This window comes from Homarus americanus, unplaced genomic scaffold (assembly GCF_018991925.1).
Source record: "Homarus americanus isolate GMGI-L3 unplaced genomic scaffold, GMGI_Hamer_2.0 scaffold17608, whole genome shotgun sequence".
Lineage (NCBI taxonomy): Eukaryota > Metazoa > Arthropoda > Malacostraca > Decapoda > Nephropidae > Homarus > Homarus americanus.
The window spans coordinates 45,001-54,506 of NW_024752095.1; the positions used below are offsets into that span (position 1 = coordinate 45,001).

The window sequence follows — 9,506 nt, forward strand, 5'->3', positions numbered from 1 at the left end:
AGGATGGCATCCAACACCAGTACACATACCTAACACATACACACTCAGAACTCATGTACTGCACCTGAAACTCTTGTACACACATCCACCACAACACATGTAAACAAACATACAACACTCGTGTACACATAGCCAACACTTATGTATACGACTTCAGAACTCTTCTACATATTCCCAACACGTTTTACACACATTTAACACATAAGAAAACTCCCATGACTTTTACAAACATTCACCGATCTTTTATAACACTTAAGCTCTTGGGATCACATCCACCATCTTTTACGCTCGCTTGTACACTTCCATCACTCTTGTACACAGATCCAACACTTGTGTACGTATACAGTATATAACACACTTGTACACATATTTAACGCACTCGTACATACATCCATAATTTTATACATAAATCAAAAACTCTTCAATAGAAACCAAACACTCTTCTACACATTTGCAACATTTTTGTACATGCACACATCCAACATTTGTACCAGCATCCATCATTCTTGTACCTACATTCATCAGAATAGTGGTCATAATAGACTAACGAAGTACAGTACTGACATTCAGAATGCAAAAGGTTCTATCCTTCGACACGCCTTGGTCGTGATCTACATTAACAGCAGTGATGAAAATATCGAGCCACATACACAAGTTTGCGGACGGCAGGAAGATAAATGGAAAGAGGCAACTCAGGATGATGTTGCAACTGCAAAAGATCAGTACGAACTTTTGAAACGGTCGCAAGACTGGAAAAGGCTTTCTTTTACCATAGAAAAAAATTGCAAACAGGGAATAATAAACCAAAGCAAGACTACTCAGAGAATAATACTTTTTGAAACTGTAGATAAGTAAAAAGAACAATCACTGAAAACAGCGTAACAAGTGGTGGCAGCAGTAAAGAAAACAATCAAACTCTAGGCATACGTTGTACCTTTGAATATGATAACAAAACCCGATCATTCAATTTAATAAAATTGTGTACGTTTCCATCTGGATTACTGTATACAGACATGGAAATTATACCTTTAAAAAAGACATAACATTACAGGTAAACTGTTAAAGGTTCCACGCAAAGAAACTAGGATTATTACGGAACTAAATAGTCTCATTTATCCAAGCAGACTGAGAGACTTAGATTATCATCTCTTCGGTCAAGACACGACAAGGAGAACCTCACAGCAACGTTAAAAATCTTGAAAGGGCTGGAAGACATAAAAGCAGATGAATTTTTCGAGATGTCACCCACACCAACACAAAGAGAACACAACTTCAAGCTCACTAAGATGTTATGCAGAACGAATATAAGGAGAACTTCACACAAAGGCTGGTCGTCCAATGGAACAGTCTACAGCTGAATATGTGGATGCAAAACAGTAGTGGACTTCAAAATACCCCTTTGACAAGACTATCAAGAACAATGGAGGATCTTACACAAGCAACTGACTTCCTTCCCTCGACAGGCCACTCCAAGTTGGGGGTGGCCGTTAGAGAAAAAATGGAAGAACAGGTAAACATCTAATACACTTGTACACACATCCATCTCATTTGTGTACATCCGCCATTCTTGTATGCGCATCCACCACTCTTGTACGCACTTCCACCACTCTTGTACGCAATGCACCACTCTTGTACGTGCATCCACCACTCTCGTACGCGCATTCACCACTTTTGTGCACTTCCACCACTCTTGTACACGCAGCCACTACTTGTACCCACACCACCACTCGTGTACGCACATTCACCACTTGTACACGCATCCACCACTCTTGTACGCGCATTCACCACTCTTGTATGCACATCCACCACTCTTGTACGCGCAGCCACCACTTGCACCCACACCCACCACTCGTGTACGCACATTCACCATTTTGTACACGCATTCACCTTTGTACACGCAATCACCACTCTTGTACGCACATTCACCACTCTTGTACGCGCAGCCACCACTCTTGTACCCACACCCACCCTCGTGTATGCACATTCACCACTCTTGTACACGCATTCACCACTCTTGTACGCGCATTCACCACTCTTGTAGCGCAGCTACCACTCTTGTACCCACACCCAACCACTCGTGTCGCACCTTCACCACTCTTGTACGCGCATTCACCACTCTTTACGCATTCACCACTTTTGTATGCGCATTCACCACTCTTGTACCCACCCACCACTCGTGTACGCACATTCACCACTCTTGTACGCGCATTCACCACTCTTATAAGCGCATTCACCACTCTTATAAGCGCATCCACCACTCGTGTACGCACATTCACCACTCTTGTACGTACATTCACCACTCTTGTACGCTCATCCACCACTCTTGTATTTGCATCCACCACTCTTGTACGCGCATTCACCACTCTTGTACGCGCATTCACCACTTTGTTCGTGCATCCACCACTCTTGCATTCGCATCCACCACTTTGTACGCTCATCCACCACTCTGCATTTGCATCCACCACTCTTGTACGCGCATTCACCCTTGTACGCGCATTCACCACTTTGTACGATGCATCCACCACTCTTGTATGCCCATTCACCCTCTTATAGCTCATCCACCACTCTTGCATTTGCATCCAATCTTGTACGCGCATTCAACTCTTGTAGCGCATTCACCACTCTTGCGCGTATCCACCACTTTTGTACGCTCATCCCCACTCTTGCATTTGCATCACCACTCTTGCATTTGCATCCACCACTCTTGTACGCATTCACCACTCTTGTACGCGCATCCAACTCTTGTACATCCACCATTCTTGTACGCGCATCCACCCAGTACGTGCATCCACTACTCTTGTACGCGCACACATCAACTACTGTTACAATGTTTTTGTTACAGAAATCGGTTGGGTTAGGTTAGTTTAGGATAGGATGGACTCGTGTGGGTTATACACAGTTAAGTCCTGTTCTCTTTTTGGTTAGCCTGTTTGTTAGTTATTTTGCAAAAATACCAGTATGCATGTCGGTAATTTTGCAAAATAACCGATTCTAAAAAACAAAAACTAAATACAAACAAACTCAGGTAAGGTGTCAGTGAGCACTGTATATAAACAATAAAATAAATTTTGCTGGAATTGGAAGAACTATAAATAGCTGACCAATAAAACACGTGACTGGGGACATCGTACCTCGAGACAGATGGTGTGAAAATTTCAAGTTAGTGATGCTATAAACCTGCAATGAAAATGACGTCATCATATTCGTGAGCTGAACATAAGGAAAAAAAATGAATTAAAATGAATAAATGAACTTAAACGAGGAGAAAACTAAACTGATGCACTGCAAAGCCCAGATGATGGAATGACTGGAATTGTGTAAACAAACAAAAAAATGAATATGGAAGGATAAATTCTTCAACGATATTCAGAAGAATGAAGTATTACCGGTTTTTTATTTTATTTTATTTTATTTTTATACATATATTTTTACGTGGATAATACCAGGTACAGGTCACCGACCCACAACGGGGGTGGGGGCGAAAACAGAAGAGTAAAATTAAAAATAGAAAAAATTATATTAAACTACACCACAAAAATGCAGAAAACCAGCTTTGAAATTGGGACAGATGTATGAATATGGAAACAGAAGGCAGAGTAAGTATTCCCTGGTTTAGCTGTGTGAGGAGAAAAATACTATAACGGGTTATTCTTTGACCGACATCCACAGAGAAATTGGGCACCGGAACAAGACAGTGTTAAAGCCCACGGCCTTGCCGGCAGTACACAGGATGCCAAATCCACCGAACATTGCCGTTAAAGTACCTGTAAAAACAACATTGCGACGAAGATTTATCAACTAAGGAAGAAGTTAATAAGACGAAATGCTACCGATAAAGTAGTACTCCAAGTTAGGGCGAATAAATCCTTTATATACAAAGCAACTGCTCAGGGTGAAGTAACCATGGCATCTGCACAGCATTCCCAGCTTTCGGGAGGCAGCTTAGCAATGTTGCTGATGTACGTATGGCTTCATGACATATTAAATGGTGAGGCCTCGGATATCAAAATCGAAGAAAGGCGATTTAATTTAAAGTTTGTGGATAACAGAGGTAAAACACTAACTTCGGTTGTGTCTAAAGTTTTCAGTTTCTTTAAACAGGACTCAGGAGAGCCTTGATGAAACATTTCGCGATGAACAAGGCGGGTTCAAAAACGGAGTACAGGAACAATGCAAGTTTCAACATCTTCACATTTATATATCAGAATTTATAAGGCTTCAAGTGGTTTCATTTGTTGTGGACACCCTGTACAGTATACAGTATTATTAACACAAGAATGTTAATGTAAATGAGTCTAGATGCGTCATAAATATTATAAGTGTTAGGTGCATAATGAAAGTTCACGTTATGGTTTAATGTACTGATTTCATTATCTATCATGTTTTTAGCGGAACATGCAAGCGATCATATTAGATATTAATTTAATTCTTTTCAGTACTAATAATAAACAAAGTATTTTACACAATCTTCTTTTGATCAGTCATCGTTTTCTTGTTAAGTAATTCTTTCTCATTAACAACCATAACTAGGTAATAATGTCGTTCTCAGGTAAGTCAACCACCTTGCTTCTCTCAAAAGTAATTCAAACCCTCTTGTTCTCCAGATAATCCTCTCGAATGTGGTTTGCGATATTGCTTGGATTATACTCAACACCGATTACCTCAACCTCGTAAATAGAGGACTACCTGCAGTAGCGGAGGCGTCTGGTGGACCCAGAACCTGAAATCTTCAAAATAATTGCAACTAATTGGGTTGTTGGTGGTGGGTCCTGTTGGTACTTATATGATCATCGAACAGCTACTCTTTCACTACCATCATACCTCTGGACACCTGTAAGTGAAGCAAAGTTCGGTCAGTTGGACTCTTCAGGACTAAAGTTGTCACCCATCATTCAGTGTTGAAGCCGTATATCAACCGAAATATCGATTCGTATGAAGACTTATTTAAACATATGCCTTCTCTCCGGGCTGCCACCTCAACATGTACAGTCCCTTCACTAGTGCGTTTACAGGGGGTTAGTCATATAAACATTCACAAATCATACCAGACATTTGTTTTAATATTGTTTTATTTTAATTCCATAGTATGTTTACTATTGCGAGTTTCCTTCTGTCGAATGCAAACAAATACAGGGTGCCACACTGCACAAACCTGCAGAGACCCTCTAAACGCACTAGTGAAGGATTGTACAGTACCCCAACTCATCAAGGAATGACTGAAGCCACCCTGTTGCCAGCAGGTGAAGGAACGAATACGACACCACCGAGTTGACTCGCCGACACTGCACTTCAGCTGCACCATTCTGACTCACCATTACAATACAACTTTATTTTCGGAACTATTGCCGTTTTTGTTTTATTAGTGATAGAGAACTTCAGTGTTGCTGATAATATAGTAAAATGACGACACAAACACCATCGTTACTACCCTTTACTATGTCAATAAAACATGTTAATGCTGCTAATGCATCACCACCTGAACCTCAACACAACACAGTCAAGAGTCATACAGCTGTGATGGTCCACCACATTAACATCTCCTGAGGCAGTCCTACTGTTGTTGTCCTGGTTGTTGGTGGTCAGTGTATTGTTGGTGGTCAGTTTGGTGGTATATGGTTGTTGGTGGTCAGTGTGGTTGTTGGTGTCAGTTGTGGTTGGTGGTGTCAGTGTGGTGGTTGGTGGTCAGTGTGGTTGTTGGTGGTCAGTGTGGTTAGTTGTCGGTATGGTTGTTTTGGTGGTCAGTGTGGTTGTTGGTGGTCAGTGTAGTTGGTGGTCGATGTGGTTGATGTTGTGGTCAGTGTGGTGGTTGGTGGTCAGTGTGGTGGTTGGTGGTCAGTGTAGTTGTTGGTGGTCGGTGTAGTTGTTGGTGGTCAGTGTGGTTGTTGGTGGTCAGTGTGGTAGTTGGTGGTCAGTGTGGTTGTTGGTGGTCAGTGTGGTTGTTGGTGGTCAGTGTGAGTTGTTGGTGGTCAGTTTGGTTGTTGGTGGTCAGTGTAGTTGGTGGTCAGTATGGTTGTTGGTGGTCAGTATGGTGGTTGGTGGTCAGTGTGGTGGTTGGTGGTCAGTGTAGTTGGTGGTCAGTGTAGTTGTTGGTCAGAGTATGGTTGTTGGTGGTCAGTATGGTTGTTGGTGGTCAGTGTAGTTGTTGGTCAGTATGGTTGTTGGTGGTCAGTATGGTTGTTGGTGGTCAGTATGGTTGTTGGTGGTCAGTGTGGTGGTTGGTGGTCAGTGTGGTTGTTGGTGGTCAGTGTAGTTGGTGGTGGTCAGTGTAGTTGTTGGTCAATGGTTGTTGGTGGTCAGTATGGTTGTTGGTGGTCAGTATGGTTGTTGTGGTCAGTGTAGTTGTTGTGTCAGTATGGTTGTTGGTGGTCAGTATGGTTGTTGGTGGTCAGTATGGTTGTTGGTGGTCAGTGTGGTGGTTGGTCAGTATGGTTGTTGGTGGTCAGTGGTGGTTGGTCAGTATGGTTGTTGGTGGTCAGTGTAGTTGGTGGTCAGTATGTTGTTGGTGGTCAGTATAGTTGGTGGTCAGTTGTTGTTGGTCAGTATGGTGGTTGGTGGTCAGTGTGGTTGTTGGTGGTCAGTGAGTTGGTGGTCAGTGTAGTTGTTGGTCAGTATGGTTGTTGGTGGTCAGTGTGGTTGTTGTGGTCAGTATGGTTGTTGGTGGTCAGTATGGTTGTTGGTGGTCAGTATGGTTGTTGGTGGTCAGTGTAGTTGTTGGTGGTCAGTGTAGTTGTTGGTGGTCAGTGTGGTTGTTGGTGGTCAGTGTGGTTGGTGGTCAGTGTGGTTGTTGGTGGTCAGTGTGGTTGTTGGTGGTCAGTGTGGTTATTGGTGGTCAGTGTGGTTGTTGGTGGTCAGTGTGGTTGTTGGTGGTCAGTGTGGTTGTTGGTGGTCAGTGTGGTTGTTGGTGGTCAGTTGGTTGTTGGTGGTCAGTGTGGTTGTTGGTGGTCAGCGTGGTTGCTGGTGGTCAGTGTGGTTGCTGGTGGTCAGTGTGGTTGCTGGTGGTCGTGGTTGCTGGTGGTTGTGATTGCTGGTGGTCGTGGTTTGTTGGTAGTGGTTGTTGATGGTCAATGTTGTTGATGGTGGTGGTTGTTGGAGCGTAATACACAGCGGAGGCGGTGGTCTCCTAGCCTAGAGATGTTGAAAGATGTGTCTTGAATAAAGACAAAATTAAGGTGCTTCTCTCCCATGAAAACAATGTGGCGTAAAGTCTGGACACAAAACTCCGTAAACTTTGAGGACAAACAAATCTCCTCTGGGCCTTGAGGCCTTATCAGTGTTTAAAACGTCTGTTATCAAATTTTACTTTTGATACAAGTTTGATAACCAAAATTTAAGGCACCTCCAGATCAGGTGATAAGCCACCCGCTCTTCCTCCTGCAAGGTTGAATGAATATCTGGTGAGGTAGAAAGGCAGAACAACTGAATTGACTGATGACACTACAGTGGGTCATTACCTCTACCTGATAGTACGCACCCTGGTGAATGTAAAGGCCATCACCGAATTGCCTGATTTTAACAGGAACGGACTGCTGGACATTACCAAATTTGGACCATTCAGGTTAAAATTAAACCTAATGGCGTGTTTCATTTACTGATGTGTAACGGATTTACATTATATATAAGGTGGCAACCGATATTTGTACTCAATAAATTATATTCAGGAATTCTTTGATCTAGGAAAAGTGCTTAGGTTTGGAAATCAGCCAACGTCACAAGTTAGCAGGAAGAGAAAAAGTACAGCAGAAAACTACAGGCCTAGCATCCATAAATGAAACTCTGAGAAAAATTCTGAGGATACCATCTTCAGACACCTGACAGCACAGTCTTATCAAAGCATCACAGTATGTTTTAAGGGCAAAATTCTGCTTTTATTCAGAAATAAATGTGAAGATATTTAGCATCTGGTTATTATTAAGTTTCCAGTGCCATTTCAGGAGTTTGACGATGTAAACAAACACAGTGTTGCTGCCATCTCATAACGCGCCAACCACTGTAACAGGTGGAACTGTGGCCGACAGTGCGTCCCAGTCTGGATCACTGCATACAGGCGGAAACCTCTCCAGAAAGACTTAACATACCTAAAGGTGCAACACAGGCGAATAAGATGATTCGGAACACTATGTCATCTCCATTATCCGTAGATTCAGACCGTACAGCAAGAGCAGATTTCCTGAAGCATTCAAACCTGAAAGGATTAAACGTGAACCCGTCCATAACTATAAACTCTCACAAGCGATCATGCAGAACGAACATAAGAAAATACAATTTCACACAGAAGGTGATAGACCAATGGGACGGTCTAACCCTAGTTGTGGAATCAACCAATAACAGTATTGAGCCTTAAAATAACAGGACTATCAAGGACCACGGAGATCATATACAGGCCATTGGCCTCCTTCTCCAGCATGGGTGGCCATTAGGTAACAATGTTAATATCCGTTAAAGAAGTGCAATTAACGATGTGGAACCATTCTGGTCAATAATAATGAAAACAAATAATAATAAATAATAAAAATAAAACAAATACAATTATTATTATTATTCAGTAGAATTGTCATACATGTTTACAATTGGATAAGCATGTTTATAAACTATACAGTTCATCATGATTATAGACATTATAGGTATACCTTTCGTAGGCCGTGGAGTATAATGTACAGTTTCCTGTATGCCGACTCAGGCCGGGTAAACAACAATGGTAAACAGTAAGGCAACTTGACCGAGGATAGCCGACAAGTTCGACAAGGCTGTCAGGTGTATATTTCCAGGAGCCATTAACCAAAGTTAACTTCTTTATATAAACACAATTTATATAGAGGCTAAAACAAGGCAAAATGTACAGTAATTAAAGACACTATTATAGTATCATATTGATTAAAATATTATTTCAGTCTTGCATAGTTATCCTTTCAACAATTATGGCTCTCTTTGAAGAATTACCATTTTATGAAAACGTAATATAATGGTACTTAATATAAGTGTATAACCATATACTAATTCATTTCTGTACTAAATGTGTTTTATTTCTCTAATTTTAGTATTGGGGAGGAGACGGCTAGCAACCAAATAACTTTATAGAATTGCACGAAAATTTTGAGATGTTATTTGTATGACATTAAAGAAGAAAAATGAAAACGACAATGCACAGAACCTAACAGAACCTGACCTAACGGACCCAACCGAACCCTTCGGAATATTGAGCAGAAAGAACTTACTTTGATATCAGGTACTAATGAACCACTTTTAATGAAATAACATGGTGTAATATTACGTCTTTTGTGGACGTAAGAGTACGATCAGTTGTTGCACTGAAAGACGTATTTCTTCTTCACTGTCAGTTCTCACCACATTTTGAACACTTGCACGTCCTGCCAACTAGTTCATGCTGACAGATGAACTCTTGTATAATGACCACGGTCGTCACGTCAGTTAACGTAAAATCAGACGATTCATATTACGCTCAATAGCCCACAAACCTGTAGCTATGCCTTCTTTATTGAGTCTCCCAT

At 41.6% G+C, this 9,506-nt stretch overlaps 1 long non-coding RNA gene across 1 annotated transcript in view; it reads left to right on the top strand.

Annotated features, from left to right (window-relative positions):
* LOC121854942 overlaps nucleotides 1-4,961 on the top strand; it is a 9,573-nt gene extending 4,612 nt beyond the window's left edge. Inside the window, exon 3 of the long non-coding RNA XR_006086669.1 lies at nucleotides 4,605-4,961. This is a non-coding gene — a long non-coding RNA (uncharacterized LOC121854942). The remainder of the gene's footprint in view (nucleotides 1-4,604) is intronic.
* Nucleotides 4,962-9,506: the final 4,545 nt, after the last annotated feature.